Genomic DNA, 20,971 nt, shown 5'->3' on the forward strand with positions numbered 1-20,971 from the left:
CTTACTTTTGACCCCACTTTGTTCAGGGACACATTATTTCATTTCTGTTAGTCACTTGTCTGTGGAACTTAGTTATGTCTCAGTTGCTGAATCTTATGGTCATACAAATATTTACACATTATGTTTGCTGAAAATAAACGTAGTTGACAGTGAGGACTTTTCTTTTTTTGCTAAATTCATGTAAACATTTTTAAAGTGGCATTATTTAACTTCATATGGCTGCAGGGGCAGAATGGAGTAGCTTGGATGAAAGGTGCCCAGAGGTGCCCAGAGTAAACGGCCTGATCCTCAGTCCCAGTTGTTAATATATTCATATTATTATTAGTATTGGATAGAAAACACTCTGAAGTTTCTAAAACTGTTTGAATTATGTCTGTGAGTATAACAGAACTGATATGGCAGGCAAAAACCTGAGAAGAAATCCAAACAGTAAGTGGGAAATCTCAGGTTGGTCGATTTTCAACCCAGACCCTATTGAATATACAGTGGGATATGAATAAAGTTGCACTTCCTAAGGCTTCCACTAGATGTCAAATGTCTTTAGAAACTTGAATAAAGCTTCTACTGTGTTGTGGAGCCGGATGGGAGCTCTTTGAGTCAGAGGTCTGGCAGAGAGCCAGGTCCTGCTCATGCGCATTTCACATGATTAGCGACCTGCGTTCCATGGCTTCTCTACAGACACAGGAATTCTCCGGTTGGAACTTAATTGAAGATTTATGATAAAAACATCCTAAAAATGTATTCTATACTTAGTTTGACAAGTTTCTTCGACCTGTAATATAACTTTTTGAAGTTTTCGTCCGACGTTCGTATGGACCTGCACGCGCATTTGGATTTGTGTACTAAACGCGCTAACAAAAGTAGCTACTTGGACATAAATAATGGATATTATCGAACAAATCAAGCATTTATTGTGGAACTAGGATTGCTGGGAGTGCATTCTGATGAAGATCGTCAAAGCTAAGGGAATATTTATAATGTGATTTCTGATTTCTGTTGACTCCGACATGGCGGATAATAAAAATCTTGCTTTTTCAGGTAAGTTTAAAAAAAATCTGACACATAGGTTGCATTAAGGAGAGGTATATCTATGTTTCCATGTCTAACAATTGTATTTATCAACGTTTATAATGAGTATTTCTGTAAAATGATGTGGCTCTGCAATATCACCAAATGTTTTTGGAACTAGTGAACGTAAAGCACCAATGTATACTGAGATTTTTTTTATATAAATATGAACTTTATCAAACAAAACATACATGTATTGTGTAACATGAAGTCCTATTAGTGTCATCTGATGAAGATCATCAAAGGTTAGTGATTAATTTTATCTCTATTTGTGCCTTTTGTGACTGAATTTTTTTGTGAGTTGGTAGTGACCTAACATAATCGTGGTGCTTTCGCTGTAAAGCCTATTTGAAATTGGACACTGTGGTGGGATTAACAACAAGATTACCTTTAAAACGGTATAAAATACATGTATGGTTGAGGAATTTTAATTATGAGATTTCTGTTGTTTTGAATTTGGCGCCCTGCACTTTCACTGGCTGTTGTCATATCGATCCCCTTAACGGGATTGCAGCCCTAACAAGTTTTAAACTGGCATTGTTTCAAGTGACTGGTGATCCATTTATTAAAGTGGCCAGTGATTAGGTCTCTATGTAGGCAGCAGCCTCTCTGAGTTAATGATTGCTGTTTAGCAGTCTGATGGCATTGAGATAGAAGATGTTTTTCAGTCTCTCGGTCCCAGCTTTTATGCACCTGTATTGACCTCGCCTTCTGGATGGTAGCAGTGTGAACAGGCAGTGGCTTGGGTGGTAGTTGTCCTAGATTATCTTTTTTGCCTTCCTTTGACATTGGGTGCTGTAGGTGTGATGGAGGGCAGGTAGTTTGCCACCGGTGATGCATTGTGCAACACCCTCTGGAGAGCCTTGCAGGTAAAGGTGGTGCAGTTGCCTCACAAGTCCTCAACTGGCAGCTTCATTAAATAGTACCACAAATACCAGTTTCATCGTCAACAGCGAAGAGGTGACTCGGGGCGGCTGGCCTTCTCGGCAATGTTGCAAAGAAAAAGCCATTTCTCAGACAGACCAATCAAAATTAAAGGTTAAGATGGGCAGAAGAACACAGACACAACTCTGCCTAGGCCAGCATCCCGGAGTCGCCATTTCGCTGTTGACGTTGAGACTGGTGTTTTGCGGGTACTATTTAATGAAGCTGCCAGCTGAGGACTTGTGAAGCGTCTGTTTCCAAAACTAGACACTCTAATGGACTTGTCCTCTTGCTCAGTTGTGCACCGGGGCCTCCCACTCCTATTTCTATTCTGGTTAGGGCCAGTTTGTGCAGTTCTGTGAAGGGAGCGCTGTAATGAAACTGGCTCTCATGAGGACCGCAACAGGAAAGGATGACCCAGAGTTACCTCTGCTGCAGAGGATACGTTCATTAGAGTTACCAGCCTCAGAAATCGCAGCCCAAATAAATGCTTCACAGTTCAAGTAACAGACACATCTCAACATCAGCTGTTTAGAGGAGACTAAGTCAATCAGGCCTTCATGGACGAATTGCTGCAAAGAAACCACTACTAAAGGACAACAATAAGATGTAGCCTTACTTGGGCCAAAAACATAAGCCATGGACATTAGACTGGTGGAAATCTGTACTTTGGTCTTATGAGTCCAACTTGAGAGCCATGGTTCCAACCGCCGTGTCTTTTGTGAGACGCTGAGTACGCCGTGAATCATGGAGAAGGAGGTGTGATGGTGTGGGAGTGCTTTGCTACTTTGATACTGTCTCTGATTTAGTTTGAATTGATGGCAGACTTTACCAGCATGGCGACCACAGCTTTCTGCAGCGATATGCCATCCCATCTGGTTTGCGCTTAGTGGGACTATCATTTGTTTTTCAACAGGACATTGACCAAACACACCACCAGGCTGTGTAAGGGCTATTTGACCAAGGAGAGTGATGGAGTGCTGCATCAGATGACCTGCCTACACAATCACCCGACCTCAACCCAATTGAGATGGTTCTGGAGTTGGACCGCAGTGCGAAGGAAAAGCAGCCAACAAGTGATCATCATATGTGGGAAATCCTTCAAGACTGTTGGAAAAGCTTTCCAGATGAAGCTAGTTGAGAGAATGCCAAGGGTGCAAAGCTGTCATGAAGGCAAAGTGTGGCTACTTTGAAGAATCTAAAAAATCAGTTATATTTTGATTTGTTTAACACTTTTTTGGTTTACTACATGATTCCATACGTGTTATTTCATAGTTTCGATGTCTTCACTATTATTCTGTAATGTAGAAAATAGTAAAAATAAAGAAATGCCCTTGAATGAGTTGGTGTGTATAACTTTTGACTGCTACTGTATATATTTTACCTTGGAATGTTAACAAAAATGATTTATGTGTTGCTTTTGATACACTTCATGTGCACTTTTATTTTAAAGAATCTTTATATAATACCAAACTGAGAAGGAAGACTTTAGTGTACTGTCTTTAACACTCGATTTATTCATCCCAAATGGCACCCTATTCCCATTGCACTCTTTTGACAAGGGCCAGTAGCGTGCCATTTGCGACACAGTCAATGTGTCTGTTTTCATAACGGGGCTGAGTTACAATTCCAAGTAACAGTTGTTTTATGTCAAGCTGTCAGAGAAAAGGACAGAGTTGTGCTTGGATGCTAGACTTCTACTTGTACAATGTCAAATACTTTTGAAAAATTCTTGCTGTTCTGTTCCTTTTAGTTACTATGAAAATAGATCTTTGGTTGAATTTGTTTCTGTTCAAGGATAAAACCCCGGCTCTGTTTGCAGCAATTATAAATATTGAAACCCTCTCTCTTAACATTTTACATTTATTTCTCATTGGAGCTTGAAATTGATTTGAAGTTGGCTGAACGAAGACAAGCATTTGAACCCCTAGCAGCCCAGTGAGAGGAGAGATGAATTGGAAAGTGTTTTTGCTGAGAGAAGCTACATTCTGATAATGTTAGATTGATAAATGCTCGACACGTCTTACTACAGCGGTTTTCTCTTTTCCCTGTTTGTGCTCAGTTGACAATGTTCGATTCAGACAGACACACTGCTTTCCAAGCTCTCTAGTTTGTCCTGTTTCAAACCAAAGCAGAATTGTGGGGAATATGTGTAGTGTCTGCTGTGCTACTGGCCTTTTTGTTATAAAAGGCTTGATTTATTTATACTTTCTTCCATTTTATTTATATTTTTTTATGCTCTAGTCCGTATTACATACTGTTGCTCAATGCTTCAATGATCAACCTTTCAGATGATTGGTGTTCTAGTCTAGTCATATCTTGGAGGTCAAGGAAAGTCTAGTATGCTTTGTGTTTCAGTCAGATGAGTTGATCAACAGAGTAGGAGTACTGATTTAGGATCCGCAATACCTTTTTAGTTCATAAATAAAGGGTTATATTGCCAGGGAAGACCTGATCCTAGATCAGCTGTAATACTCTCAGATGCTAGATGCCTACATCAGACAGTAGTGATGGGGGGGGGATCAATACAGTTACATATTGCAATATTATTTAAATTTAATTTTTGCTTCTGTAGGTTGCGTTGGCTAGCGCTATAGTCGCTGTACCTGCGCCAAAATGCGGGAATGTTTCATCCTATAGCTTGTTCTCCATCTTCTTTTTAAATAGTGAGCCAACATGTTTTCAGCACTTCTATTTCCCTGACTGATCAAAACTGGTTTTCTAAATCTCCCTCTTGTCTCTCGGTAGCAGACATATAGAGAGCAATATGTTTGGAATATTAAATTGCAGTAAAATCACAATATCAAATCGCAATACATTTAGAATCGTGAGAATCGCAATACATATCATATTGGCACCTAAGTGTCATGATAATATTGTATCGTGAGGTCCCTGGCAATTTCAAGCCCAATCAGACAGTCACCCCATCAGTCATAATCACCACCAGATTTTGCTACTCTTCTCCCTCTCCAGCTGGCCATGACTCACCTCAGCCACCACCTGAACTTCGGCATGAAACCAGACCACGCCCGAAACTCCCTGTCCAACTGTGGCATCCGCCAGCCCAAGTATGGAGACAGGGAGGTCCTCCACATGTATATGATGAGGAAGAAGGGTGGGTACCTACGGTACAACACATACGTGCAGACACACACAGACACAGACGCACGCACGCACGCACGCACACACACACACACACACACACACACACACACACACACACACACACACACACACACACACACACACACACACACACACACACACACACACACACACACACACACACACTTCATCAATATTGATTAATGGATTTAACTTCTATCTATGCTGAATAACCAACCTCTCTCTGGTTGGTCAGGAATCAACACCGTGATCAACATTAAGTCTCGTCTCAGACAAGACGACCCCTTCCCTCCAGGTTGACTCTACATCCATAAGGAGGTCTACGCAATGTCACCAACCACTGATGCAATGGACATTCTTAATCCCTTATCTAATACAAATTTAGCAAATGCAAAGTCCCTAAATCAAGCAGTTGCTGTCCTGCAATGCCTCGGTGTGGGTAGGCCCTGCACTTATTTCCATGAGTGAGTTCTAAGAAATATCACAAACCACTGATGCAAGGGCCATTCTAATTCCAATACACCTTTGCATTGTGTGCTAATACATGTGTGCTATTAGATTTGTGAAGGTTTGAGACAGAATAAATACACTTGAGCAGAATGAATCAACTTGATTCAAACCGGTATAGGTCATATTTCAGGTCACTATTGGATTTTCACCTGTGATATTTGTCAGATTGTGTTGATTTGGTTTGTCTCAGAGACCTGTGGTTCCTGTGTAAATGTCTGATCTACTATAGATTGAGATGCCCATTAAATTATCTCTCTCTTCCTCATCTCTGTCTCTTTCTCCTCCCCACCTCCCTCCCACCCTCTCTCTTTCTCTCTCACCATATCTTCCTCTCTCGGTCTCTTTCCTCTCTCCCTGTCTCTCTCTCTTTCTCTCCTCATCTCTTTTTTTCTCTCTTCCAGGATCAATCACAACGAGCGGCTGGAGTTTCTTGGCGATGCCATTGTGGGGTTTCTCACCAGGTGAGATTTATGTCCGTCAGGTCCCTCGCTTTCATTTTTTTGACAGACACGTTTGCTAATCGAACATGGCGATGACTCTCTCCCCCTCTTCTCACCCTTCCTCTTACTCTACTCTGTGAATTTACCCTTAATTGGGGATTGGGTTGTAATTTCACTACAGCCCACTTCAGCCTTACTGAAAGTCTCCATGACAACCAGCAATTAGCTGTGTAAATGCTGCCTGTGTTTTTGACTGAGTCACTCCCAGGTGAGAGGGTACCGTTGTGGCCCAGGCACCACTCAGCGTGCACTGCCATGCTACTAATTACATAGAGCTATACTACAGTCACTACCTCCCTACCTAGCTACCTCTTCTGCATCCCAAAAAGTACCCTATTCCTTATGTAGCCATATGGGTCCTGGTCAAAAGTAATGTACTAGATAGGGAATAGGGTACCATTTGTGACACACCCTTTCTTTGGATAGAAAGGTAGCTGGAGAGGGGAAATGTCTAGGCTTGCCCAGCTTAGCTCATTAGGTAGTTTCTGCACGTCAAATCATAGAAGTCTCACCGGGAAAAAGGTGAGCTGAGGGCTGCCCTGTTCATTTTAAAATGAAAACCTTCCTAGGGATGAGTTGTTGTTTTTCACTTCTTCCCGTTTTTTCATTTCCGGCTGTTTGTTGTTAGAGATGAGAGCAAGTAATTTATTTCACCCCTGCCAATATATAGCCTTGGATAGACCTAGCCCCGACTGCAAGAGTTTGACTGTAATAGGAGTTGACCGTTAGGAGTGGATGGCTAGGAGTCCGTTTTAGCTGTTTTACCCAGCAGATGGTCTGCGTCCTAAATGGCACCCTATTCCATTTACAGTGCACTACTTTTGACCATAGCCCTCAGTGAACTATAAAGCAGATACGGTGCCATTTGGGATTCAGCCATGGATGGAGTGAGTGAGGAAGGAAAGGGGTGGTTAACTGCTGTTTCTGTGGACTTGGGCAGTTCCTCATCTTGTGTTGCTCCTCTTCTGATGTAGGCATTCATAAGGACCCGTTCAGCCCAGGCAACTCGCTTTGGCCCTCCTCAGAGCTGTGAATAATGTATCACCCTCTTGTCTAGTTAACTGATGGAGCAAATCTAGTTAACCACCCTTGTTTCCCCTGGCAAGCACTGGACCTGCTCTGGACCACTCTACCTACCTCTTTCTCGCTCTCTCTCCCTATCTCTCTCTCTTTTCCCCTCTTCCTCACTCGCTCGCTCCATTCCAGCACTGCAGTCTCCTGGACTGAACAATTCTGAAACCGGAGTACCAGGAGCTGGGGATATAGAATATTTAGGTGTAAAATAGCAAGTGTCACAGTCATACGTACCTACTGCCAAGGAATAATAACTTGTGGTAGGGAGAGATAAATTAACCTAAGGAAGAGAACATCACTACATCACTCACACACATCAGAAACCACCAATGGATAGCCTACAACCATTCATTGAGCCTTGTGTTTTTAAAAATGCCTGTACTGGTGGCAGTAATAGCTTTCCTTAAATGTATCATGCAACAAGATAGAACTGCCAAAAGGGGAGGAGTTGCAATCTACTGCAGAGATAGCTTGCAAAGTTCTGTCATACCTTCCAGGTCTATGCCCAAAATGTTTGAGCTTCTAATTTAAAAAATGAATCTCTCCAGAAATAAGTCTCTCACTGTTGCCGCCTGTTATAGACCCCCCTCAGCTCCCAGCTGTGTCCTGTGCACCATATATGAATTGATTGCCCCCCATCTATCTTCAGAGTTCGTTCTGTTAGGTGACCTAAACTGGGATATGCTAACACCTCAGCAGTCCTACAATCTAAGCTAGTTTCCCTCAATCTCACACAAATGATCAAGGAAACCACCAGGTACAACCCTAAATCCATAAACATGGGCACCCTCATAGATAATATCCTGACGAACCTGCCCTCCAAATACACCTCTGCTATTTTCAATCAGGATCTCAGCGATCACTGCCTCGTTGCCTGCATCCGCTATGGGTCCGCGGTCAAACGACCAGCCCTCATCACTGTCAAACGCTCCCTAAAACACTTCTGCGACCTGGCCCAGGTATCCTGGAAGGATATTGACCTCATCCCGTCAGTCGAGGATGCCTGGTCGTTATTTAAAAGTAATTTCCACACCATCTTAAATAAGCATGCCCCTTTCAAAAAATGCAGAACTTAGAACAGATATAGCCCTTGGTTCACTCCAGACCTGACTGCCCTTGACCAGCACAAAAACATCCTGTGGCGGACTGCAATAGCATTGAATATTCCCCACGATATGCAACTGTTCAGGGAAGTCAGGAATCAATACACAAAGTCAGTCAGGAAAGCAAAGGCTAGCTTTTTCAAACAGAAATGTGCATCCTGTAGCTCTAACTCCAAAAGGTTTTGGGACACTGTAAAGTCATTGGAGAACAAGATATATATATATATATATATATATATATATATATATATGCCATTTAGCAGACGCTTTTATCCAAAGCGACTTACAGTCATGTGTGCATACATTCTACGTATGGAAGATCATCTCCTCCCAGCTGCCCACTGCACTGAGGCTAGGCGACTGAGGCTAGGCGACACAGTCACCACCGATAAATCCATGACAATCGAACATTTCTCGAAGCATTTCTCTATGGCTGGCCATGCTTTCCTCCTTGCTACACCAACTCCGGCCAACAGCTCCGCAACCCTCGCAGCTACTTGCCCGAACCTCCCCAGCTTCTCCTTCACCCAAATCCAGATCGCAGATGTTCTGAAATAGCTGCAAAACCTGTACCTGTACAAATCAGCTAGGCTAGACAATCTGGACTGTCTCTTTCAAAAATTATCCGCTCCATTGTTGCAACCCCGATTACCAGTCTGTCAACCTCTCTTTCACTTCGTCCGAGATCCCTAAAGATTGGAAAGCTGCCGCGGTCATCGCCTTCTTCAAAGGGGTTGACACTCTAGACCCAAACTGTTACAGACCTATATCCACCCTGTCCTGCCTTTCTAAAGTATTTGAAAGCCTAGTTAATAAACAGATCACTGACCATTTCGAATGCCACCGTACCTTCTCCACTGTGCAATCCGGTTTCCGAGCTGGTCATGGGTGCACCTCAGCCATGCTCAAAATACTAAACGATATCATAACCGCCATCGATAAAAGACAGTACTGTGCAGCCGTCTTCATCGACCTGGCCAAGGCTTTAGACTCTGTCAATCACATCTTGGTTTCTCAAATGACTGCCTCGCCTACTTCACCAACTACTTCGCAGATAGAGTTCAGTGTGTAAAATCGGAGGGCCTGTGGTCCGGACCTCTGGCAGTCTCTTTGGGGGTACCACAGGGTTCAATTCTCGGGCCGACTCTTTTCTCTGTATATATCAACGATGTCACTCTTGTTGCGGGTGATTCCCTGATCCACCTCTACGGAGACGATACCATTCTGTATACATCTGGCCCTTCTTTGGAAACTGTCTTAACGACCCTCCAAACGAGCTTCAATACCATACAACATGCCTTCCGTGGGCTCCAACTGCTCTTAAACGCCATCAAAACCAAATGCATGTTTTTCAACCGTTCACTGCCTGCACCTGCCCGCCCGACTAGCATCAATATTCTGGACGGTTCTGACTTAGAATACGTGGACAACTACAAATACCTAGGTGTCTGGCTAGACTGTAAACTTTCCTTCCAGACTCATATCAAACATTTCCAATCCGACCTGTATGCTCTCGTCGGCTGACCCTCGCTACATATTCATCACCAGACCCACTGGCTCCAGGTCATCTACAAGTCTATGCTAGGTAAAGCTCTGCCTTATCTCAGCTCACTGGTCACGATAACAACACCCATCCATAGCACATGCTCCAGCAGTTATATCTCACTGGTCATCCCCAAAGCCAACACCTCTTTCCACCTCTGCTGCCAGTGACTGGAACGAATTGCAAAAATCGCTGAAGCTGGAGACTTACATTTCCCTCACTAACTTTAAACATCAGCTATCTGAGCAGCTAAACGATCGCTGCAGATGTACATAGTCCATCTGTAAATAGCCCACCCAATCTACCTACCTATCTACCAATCTATCCCCATATTGTTTTTATTTACTTGTGCTGCTCTTTTGCACACCAATATCACTACTTACACACCGTCATCTGCTCATCATCATCTGCTCATCTATCACTCCAGTGTTAATCTAAATTGTAAAAACTTTGCGCCTATGGCCTATTTATTACCATACCTCCTCATACCATTTGCACATACTGTATATATACTTTTTTTCTTCTATTGTGTTATTGGCTGTACGCTTGTTTATTCCATGTAACTCTGTGTTGTTTCTGTCATACTGATTTGCTTTATCTTCGCCAGGTCGCAGTTGTAAATGAGATCTTGTTCTTAACTAGCCTACCTGGTTAAATAAAGGTGAAATAAAAAATAAAAAAAACAAATACGTACTTACCATATGAGCAAGAAATCTGAGAACAGCAAAACAACAATGTGCCGTAATGTACCCATGCTCTGTCTGTTTCAACATAGAGTAGTACTACTACTGAAGCAGGTCTTTCATTCATTAATAGCAGCTTGACATGTAACAGTCACCCTTCATTTCTTGGGGATTAATGATTAACCAGTGGAAGCAATGAAGAACAATTAAAACCACTGTTCAAAACTAATATTTGTACTAAAGGGTTTAAGATTTTAAAGATTGGCTACATAGTTACACATCCATAGGCATACAGGTCTTTTTCTCCTCTACACAATAAGCAAGAAAAGAGTTGGCTAGGTTACTTCAGCTGCATTGTATGGAAAATATGTTCAAACACTAATGTTAACGTTACTACAATAAAGAACAATTACAAGTGTTTGAATTATACTTTTTTTTAAATGAACAGCAAGGCAAGCTTACAACATTGTACATTCAATTTGCAGTAAATGTTTAAGCTAGATTCTTTACATCCACTGGGTTTCACAAGATGACAGACTGGTTTGTTCAGGAGGACCTAAAACATTCAACAACAGAAATGACAATTTGTACTAATGTCAAACTCCCATATATCCAGCTAAATGTATAACCAGATGATTAATGTTAGCTTGTCAGCTAGCTTGTAAAATAATTATTTTCATAATTGAATTTATGACAAAAAAACATACACATTATTGTTTCTCTACAAATAGAGATCAAATTGTGATCAAACGGCAATATATCACATTTGGAATACATAATTCTTAAAATAATTCATTAATTTAAATTATGTATTCCAAATGTGATATATTGCCGTTTGATCACAATGCCCTGACGAATAGACCTTTTGGTATTGGTCCAACGTTTTGGAGAATGTGGACAAAGAACAGTAATGAAAATGTAGGCTAGCTGGTTGCCTGAACACAGCTGTGGTTCTGGTAGACTTCGACCCGGGGCCATCTTGGATCTAACAGCTCTGTCTGTGTGCTTCCTGTCTTCACAGTGTCCATATTTACTACCGGTTCCCCTGTCTGGAAGAAGGAGGCCTGGCCACCTACAGAACAGCCATTATACAGAACCAGCACCTGGTTATGCTAGCGAAGGTGAGACTTGTACCCTTTTTGGGGGAAGCAAGACCTAATCAAGACTAAGACCAGAGCAAATCGAGTCAGAGTCAAGACCAACAGCGGGGGCAGGATGGGGACAAGGGGTTCGAGACAGAGTCAAAACCAAGACTAGAAAAATGTGAGTCCAATTCAACATCATGTTTGTAAAATCGCCACCATAATAAGAGTTAAAAATGTCCAGTATTTCTGTGTTCATATTTCAGAAGTATATATGGATTCTTTAGACATTCCGAATGGTTAAACAATGCAAGCTGAGGGAAAATAGAGCCGATCTACAAATGATTAGTAACCCAAACACAGTGGGAACAATGAGAAAATCCCCAAATCCAGATGTGCTAAGCTAATAAACATACCCAAGATGACTCAAAGCTGTAATCGCCACCAAAGGTGCTTCTACAAAGTATTGACTCTGGTGTGAATTGTTATGTAAATGAGATATTTCTGTATTTAATTCTCAATACCTTTGCAGAAATGTCTAAAAACATGTTTTCACTTTGTCCTTATGGGCTATTTTGTGTGATTTACAGGCCCCTTACAGTGTGTGTGTGTATACCGTAGCTGAGTGCCATACAGAACAATACAAGCATTCTGCTAAATTCGCAATAACATCTACTAAATATGTGTATGAGACCAATAAAGTTTGATTTGATTTGAGAGACAGGTTGACATGTATTATTTTCCTTAGATAGGCCAGCTGCAATGTCGAAATTTGCTATATTGTAAAAATGTATTTAAAAAAGTTATAGGTTTGGGCTAGACATTAGGGTTAGCAGTCAGCTTTTTTAACACCACCTCGACCATCTCTGTATCAGACAAATATCAAAGTGTCAGTTATCAAAGACAAAAATAAGGTCAGGAGACACGGTGATTGTGTTATTTGCTCCCATAATTGTGTGTTATAGTAATTGTGTGTAATAGTATGATGGAAATTAAGCTATCCCGCTAGCCTGAACTAGCCAACCAGGTCAGAAAACTGTTATTGTTCGCAGTACTGCATGGCATAGATTGTGACTGTATGTGTTGGTACATTATGTTTTGTGCTTTGCCAGAAACTGGAGCTGGATCGGTTCATGTTTTATGTGCACAGACCAGACCTCTACAGGGAGTCAGACCTGAGACCCGCCATGGCCACCTGCTTTGAAGCCCTCATAGGTGAGTGTGTCCATCCATATGTCTCTGTAATTCACAGGTGTGTGTTTGTGCGTGACCATGCTCGAACCAGAGTGTTGTATCCAGGTCATTGTGTATGTGTGTGCAGTATAACTCCCGTCAGGTCCAGACACATTAAGCAGCTTTATTGATCTCTCTATAGATGGGCTTTGACCTCTGGCTGGACAGGCAGTCCCTAGAGTACCACATACACACACATATACACACACACACCCCACACAGACTAAGCTGTCTGTAGGGACAGTCTCCACTCTATCCCCCTTGGGCGGCAGGCAACAGTAGGGGAGCTAAGCAGCGCTCGGTCCTGGCGAGTGTGCAGTGTTGGCAGCTTTCCCATCTTATCACCATCTTGATTAAACCATTTCAGCCATTCCTCCACTCCCCCGATAGGCAATGGAGATTACGTCCCAAATGGCAACCTACTCCCTATATCGTGCACTACTTTTCATCAGGGCCATGTGGGTTTCCCAATTGGTTCTGGTCAAAGTAGTGCACTGTGTAGAAAATAGGGTGCCTTTTGGGACACAGCTGGGTAGATTTAAAAAGAAAAGACAAAATTAAAGTGGGCAAGAAATGAGAGGCAAACATTGTTGAGAGTAGTGCTGTTTTGCGTCTTGGATCGGAGTGGTCCCTCGCCTTTCTCTGGGCCCCTGGGCCCCCAACCATACTTGTTTATATTGGCTGCGAGATCAGCTTAGTAATCTATTCCATCCCATAGCTCCTCAGAGAGAGAGAGATCGAGAGAGAGAGAGAGAGACTCATCCTCTCATTTCTTCTATCTTTCAATATTTTTACATAGAATGTCAAAGCAAGTGACAGAAAATAAACTAATAGAAAATATACAGAGGAAATATACAATCCTCCCAAAAACGATATGTTGCTATTTCTTTCAAAATACTGCAAAACGCAGCATCATACGGCTTTGATGATGGATTTTGCATAATTTGTCTGTATTTTGAAATGTACATATCTTGAAAACTTGATTGCTGACAATGGACTAATGAATCAAACATAGTTTTGGGGTGGAATTGTCCTTTCACAATGAACACTACACTCACAATTTTTTTAAATAATATATATGTTTCAAATGTCATATTACTGTGCATGTACAGTGTTGTAACAATGTGCAAATAGTTGAAGTACAAAAGGGAAAATAAACATAGGTTGTATTAACAATGGTGTTTGTGCTCTACCAATTGCTCTTTTCTTGCAGTAATAGGTCACACATCTTGCTGCTGGGGTGACACACTGGCATTTCGCCTAATATATATGCAAGTTTATTAAGATTAGATATGTTTTCAAATTCTTTATGGGTCTGTGTAATTTGAGTGAAATATGTGTTTCTAATATGCTCAAATATTTGGCAGGAGGTTAGAAAGTGCAGCTCTGTTTCCACCTAATTGTGTAGGAATTGTACCCATAGCCGTTCTTCTCTTGAGAGCCAGATCTTCCTATGTTGACCTCTTTCAATGGCAAAACCATGCTTATACTGAGTCTGAACATAGTCAAAGTTTTTTGAAATTTTTGACTCAGTCACAGTGTTCAGATATTCTGCCACTGTTTATTTTTTGTTTAGTTCCAAATAAAATTCCAGTTTGTGGGAAGTAATTATCTTTTTGTTTTCTCATGATTTGGTTCAGTCTAATTGTGTTGCTGTCTTGGGGCTCTGTGGGGTCTGTTTGTGTTTGTCAACAGAGTCCCAGTACCATCTGGCTAAGGGGTCTCTTCTGCAGGTGCATCTCTCTGTAAGTGAGGGCTTTGTTATGGAAGGTTTGAGAATCACTTATTCTTTTTAGGTGGTTGTAGAATTTAATAGCTTTTTTCTGGGCTTTTGATAATTAACGGGAATCACCCTAATTCTGTTCTACATGCATTATTTGGTGTTTTGCGTTGTACACTGAGGATGTTTTTGCAGAATTCAGCTTTTTTGTGTTTGTCCCATTTTGTGAATTCTTGGTTGGTGAGTGGACCTCAGACCTCACAACCATAGAGAACAATGGGTACTATAACTGATTCAAGTATTTTTTTTTTGCTAGGTCCTAATTGAGATGTCAAATTGTATGTTCCTTTTGATGGCGTAGAAGGCCCTTCTTGCCTTGATCGTTCACAGCTTTGTGGAATTTACCTGTGGTGCTGATGTTTAGGCAGAGGTACAATAGGCATAGTTTTTTTGTGCTAGCCGTGTCTAGGAGAAATTTTTATTTGTGGTCCTTTTTTTTGGAATACCATAATTTTTGGTCTTATTGAGATTAACTGTCAGGGCCCAAGTCTGACATAATATATGCAGAAGATCTAGGTGCTGCTCTCGGCTCTGCTCTAGGTTGGGTGCCTTCACCAATTCGTTGATATAAATGTTGAAGAGGGTGGGGCTCAAGCTGCGTCCCTGTCTATTCAAACAACCACAAAATTGTTGTTTCTATAAATGGATTTTATAATGCTGTATGTAATTCCTCCCAACACCGCCTTCAATCAATTTGTATATCAGACTTTCATGCCAAATTGAATCAAGCTTTGTTGAAATCAGCAAAGCATGAGCAGACTTTACTTTTGTTTTTCTTTGTTTGTTTGTTTGTCAAGAAGGGTGTGCAGGGTGAATATATAGTCTGTTGGACTGTAATTTGGTAATGGATTATGTATATGTTTTTGCTGTTTGTTATTTGTTGTAAGGCCAAAAAGATTGGAGAAGTGTTTTACCTATATTACATGACCAAATGTATATGGACACCTGCTCGTCGAATATCTCATTCCAAAATCATGGGCATTCATATGGAGTTGGTCCCCCCCCCTTTTCTTCTATAACAGCTTCCACTCTTCTGGGAATGCTTGCCACTAGATGTTGGAACATTGCTGCAGGGTCTTACTTCCATTCAGCCACAAGCATGAGGTCGGCCACTGGCTTGTCGTCAACGTTCCACTTCATCCCAAAGGTGTTCGATGGAGTTGAGGTCAGGGCTCTGTGCAGGCCAATCAAGTTCTTCCACACTGATCTTGACAAACCATTTCTGTATGGACCTCACTTTGTGCACGGGGCATTGTCATGCTGAAACAGGTAAGGGCCTTCTCCAAATTGTTGTCACAATGTTGGAAGCACATACTCATCTAGAATTGAATTGTATGCGTTAGAGTTCCATTCACACGAACTAAGGAGCCTAACCTGAAACACAAAAAACAGCCCCAAACCATTATTCCTCCTCCACCTAACTTTACAGTTGGTACTATGCATTCGGGCAGGTAAGCACTATCCTGGCACCCACCAAATCCAGATAAGTTTATCGGACTGCCAGATGGTGATGCATGATTCATCACTGCAGAGAATGCAGAGAACGCATTTCCACTGCTCCAGAGTCCAAAGGCGGCGAGCTTTACACCACTCCAGCCTACACTTGGCATTGCGCATCTTAGGCTTGTGTGCTGCTGCTTGGCCATTGAAACCCATTTCAGTGAGTGTTGCAACAAAGAACAGATGATTTTTACGTCCTACTCTCTTCAGCACTCTCCGTTCCCATTCTGTGAGCTTGTGTGGCCTATCACTTAGGGGCTGAGCCGTTGTTGTCCAAGACGTTTCCACTTCACAATAACAGCACTTACAGTTGACCGGGACAGCTGTAGCAGGGCATACATTTGTACGAACTGACTTGCTGAAAAGGTGACAATCTATGATGGTACCACATTGAAAGTCACTGAGCTCTTAAGTAAGACCATTCTACTGCTAATGTTTGTCTATGGAGATTGCATGGCTGTGTGCTCGATTTTATATCCCTGTCAGCAATGGGTGTGGCTGAAATAGCCAAATCCACTAATTTGTAGGGGTGTCCACATACTTTTGTATATATAGTGGATATATCTTCTTGTTGTTGTCTGTTTCATGTGTTCCAATTTTACCAGAAGTGGTTTGATTCTATGGATTCTTCAGTAACTGGTTTCTGACATGCTTTTCTTAATTTTTCCTTACTGTATTTCTACTGTTTTTAGTGTTTCACTATAGTGAAGGCGTAGGCTCAGGTTTTAATATAATAATAATATATGCCATTTAGCAGACGCTTTTATCCAAAGCGACTTACAGTCATGTGTGCATACATTCTACGTATGGGTGGTCCCGGGAATTGAACCCACTACCCTGGCGTTACAAGCGCCATGCTCTACCAACTGAGCTACAGAAGGACCACGTTTTCTGGGTCTCTGTGTTTTTGTTTGGATAGGTTACGTAATCTCTATCTTATGTTTTTGCCTTCATCAAAACATTTGTCATTGCTGTTAATTTTCATAGATGGTCTGGTTTAAATATTTACATTTGATTTGGAAGCTGAAATATACTGTTTAGGTTTCTACTGTCAAGTTTACACCTTCCATTTTGCAGTGAAACATTTTTTCCAGTAGGTTTCTGGTAGGTTTCTCCAAAACTTTCCATCAATCTATGGCATTTCTTTATAGTATGTGTTTTGTTCTGATGCCTCATGATTGAGTATTGCTTTATTGAAGTAGGCTGTGATTTTGCTGAGGTGTCAGTGATCTGTCAGTGGGGCTGACTGAAAGGTCTGAGAGGCTCTGGGTTCAGGTTGGTGATAAAGTAATCTACTGTACAGTGCTACTGACAAGAGAAGAGATGTACAGTTGAAGTCGGAAGTTAACTTCTTATGGCTGGGGTAGTATTGAGTAGCTTGGATGAATAAGGTGCCCAGAGTAAACTGCCTGCTACTCAGGCCCAGTTGCTAATATATGCATATTATTAGTAGTAGTAGATTTGGATAGAGCACTCTGAAGTTTCTAAAACTGTTTGAATGATGTCTGTGAGTTTGCGTTCCATTGCATTTCTGAAGACAAAGGAATTCTCCGCTTGGAACATTATTGAAGATTTATGATTAAAAAATCCTAAAGATTGATTCTATCTGGGATCTAAGCCATAAGAAGTTTTTAACATACACCTTAGCCAAATACATTTTAAACTCAGTTTTTCACTATTCCTGACATTTAATCCCAGTAAAAATGTTATTTTTTAGGTCGGTTAGTATCACCACTTTATTTTAAGAATGTGATGTGTCCGAATGATAGTAGAGAAAATTATTTATTTCAGCTTTTATTTCTGTCATCACATTCCCAGTGGGTCAGAAGTTTACATACTCTCAATTAGTATTTGGTAGCATTGCCTTTAAATTGTTTAAGTTCGGTCAAACATTTCGGGTAGCATTCCACAAGCTTCCCACAATAAGTTGGGTGAATGTTGGCCCATTCCTTCTGACAGAGCTGGTGTAACTGAGTCAGGTTTGTAGGCCTCCTTGCTTGCACACATGTTTTCAGTTCTGCCTACACATTTTCTATGGGATTGAGGTCAGAGCTTTGTGATGGCAACTCAAGTACCTTGACTTTGTTGTCCTTATGCCATTTTGCAACAACTTTGGAAGTATGATTGGGGTCATTGTCCATTTGAAAGACACATTTGCAAACAAGCTTTAACTTCCTGAATGATGTCTTGAGATGTTGCTTCAATATATCCACATTACTTTCCTCCCTCGTGATGCCATGTGTTTCGTGAAGTGCACCAGTCCCTCCTGCATCAAAGCACCCCCACAACATGATGCTGCCACCCCCGTGCTTCACGAATGGGATTATCTTCTTCGGCTTGCAAGCCTCCTCCTTTTCCCTCCAAACATAACGATGGTCATTATGGCCAAACAGTTCTATTTTTGTTTCATCAGACCAGAGGACATTTCTCCAACAAGTAGGATCTTTGTCCCCATGTGCAGTTGCAAAACGTAGTCTTTATTTTTTATGGCGGTTTATCAGAAGTGGCTTCTTCCTTGCTGAGCGGCCTTTAGGTTACGTTGATATGGGACTTGTTTTACTGTGGATATAGATACTGTTGTACCTGTTTCCTCCAGCATCTTCACAAGGTCCTTTGCTGTTGTTCTGGAATTGATTTGCACTTGTCGCACCAAAGTACGTTCATCTCTAGCAGACAGAACGCGTCTCCTTCTTGAGCGGTATGACGGCTGCGTGGTTCCATGGTGTTTATACTTGCGTACTGTTGTTTGTATAGATGAACGCGGTACATTCAGGCATTTGGAAATTGCTCCAAAGGATGAACCAGACTTGTGGAGGTCTACAATTTGTTTTTATGAGATCTTGGCTGATTTCTTTTGATTTTCCCATGATGTCAAGCAAAAAGGCACTGAGTTTGTAGGTTGGCCCTGAAATGCGTCCACAGGTACACCTCCAATTGACTCAAATTATGTCAATTAGCCTATCAGAAGATCCTAAAGCCATGACATAATGTTCTCGAATTTTCCAAGCTGTTTAAAGGCACAGTCAACTTAGTGAATGTAACTTTCTGACCCACTAGAATTGTAATCCAGTGAATTATAAGTGATATAAGCTTACCCTAGTAAAACTGACTATCCTACCGATCCTCGACTTCGGCGATGTCATCTACAAAATGGCTTCCAACACTCTACTCAGCAAACTGGATGCAGTCTATCACAGTGCCATCCGTTTTGTCACTAAAGCACCTTATACCACCCACCACTGCGACTTGTATGCTCTAGTCGGCTGGCCCTCACTACATATTCGTCGCCAGACCCACTGGCTCCAGGTCATCTACAAGTCCATGCTAGGTAAAGCTCCGCCTTATCTCAGTTCACTGGTCACGATGGCAACACCCATCCGTAGCATGCGCTCCAGCAGGTGTATCTCACTGATCATCCCTAAAGCCAACACCTCATTTGGCCGCCTTTCGTTCCAGTACTCTGCTGCCTGTGACTGGAACGAATTGCAAAATCGCTGAAGTTGGAGACTTTTATCTCCCTCACCAACTTCAAACATCAGCTATCCGAGCAGCTAACCGATCGCTGCAGCTGTACATAGTCTATAGGTAAATAGCTCACCCTTTTTCACCTACCTCATTCCCATACTGTTTTTATACTGTTTTTATTTATTTACTTTTCTGCTCTTTTGCACACCAATATCTCTACCTGTACATGCCCATCTGATCATTTATCACTCCAGTGTTAATCTGCAAAATTGTATTATTCGCCTACCTCCTCATGCCTTTTGCACACATTGTATATAGACTGCCCATTTTTTTCTACTGTGTTATTGACTTGCTAATTGTTTATTCCATGTGTAACTCTGTGTTGTCTGTTCACACTGCTATGCTTTATCTTGGCCAGGTCGCAGTTGCAAATGAGAACTTGTTCTCAACTAGCCTACCTGGTTAAATAAAGGTGAAATAAAAATAAAATAAAAATATAATCTGTCTGTAAACAATTGTTGGAAAAGTTACTTGTGTCATGCACAAGGTAGATGTCCTAACTGATTTGCCAAAACTCTATTGTGTTAACAAGACATTTGTGGAGTGGTTGAAATACAAGTTTTAATGACTCCAACCTAAGTGTTCGTAAACTTCTGACTTCAACTGTAGTTTTACCTGCAGTTGGAGTCCCCTCAAAGTCTATTGAATATGTACAGTGCCAGGTTGTGCCTAGGGGGGCATCTGGTGTAAGCCTCTTAGGTCGCAGGATATGGCTTAGGTGGGTGTATTAGTGGGAGTTGAGCCTTTTCCTGTTCTCACAGCCTGGGCATATGTGTAGCATGTCATGATGAGGCCCTTGCTGCAAGGGGGCAGGGGGCAGAAGGGGCGTAGGCCTGATCTTTCTCCATCTCTACATGTCTCTCTTTCTCTCATGCTATCTGTATAAGAGAAAGATTGATGCCCACCTGTTTATTCAGTGTAACAGAGCCTGGCTGTCAGAGAGGATGAGAGGCAAGAGAGGAGACAACAGTGATTTTTGGATCTCTAACTCGAAATAGTCTCCGCATGCCGAGACGTACGCTGATGTGCGGGCGTACACATACGCAATCATGCACACACACACAAACACTTGTATTAACATTGCTTGTACCTTTTCTTTTGTGACACTTCTGTCATCTCAATTTCTGTTTTAAGCTCCAAGGGCTCTTGAAGACGCCTTTGTCTTGCTGTCTCTCTCTTTTCAATTCAAAAGGGCTTAATTGACATGGTAGACATATGTTTCAATTGCCAAAGCACATGAAATAAACAAAAAAGAGAAGAAACAAACTTCAAAACAAACAAACAATTAGAACATTGCACTCAAATGTTTCAAACAGATAA

The 20,971-nt window shown here is 41.6% G+C and overlaps 1 pseudogene; it reads left to right on the forward strand.

The window, feature by feature from the left end:
- The window catches only part of LOC118382967 (ribonuclease 3-like), a 165,786-nt pseudogene that overhangs the window by 54,908 nt on the left and 89,907 nt on the right, over positions 1-20,971 (forward strand).

Source organism: Oncorhynchus keta, chromosome 4 (genome assembly GCF_023373465.1).
Source record: "Oncorhynchus keta strain PuntledgeMale-10-30-2019 chromosome 4, Oket_V2, whole genome shotgun sequence".
NCBI lineage: Eukaryota > Metazoa > Chordata > Actinopteri > Salmoniformes > Salmonidae > Oncorhynchus > Oncorhynchus keta.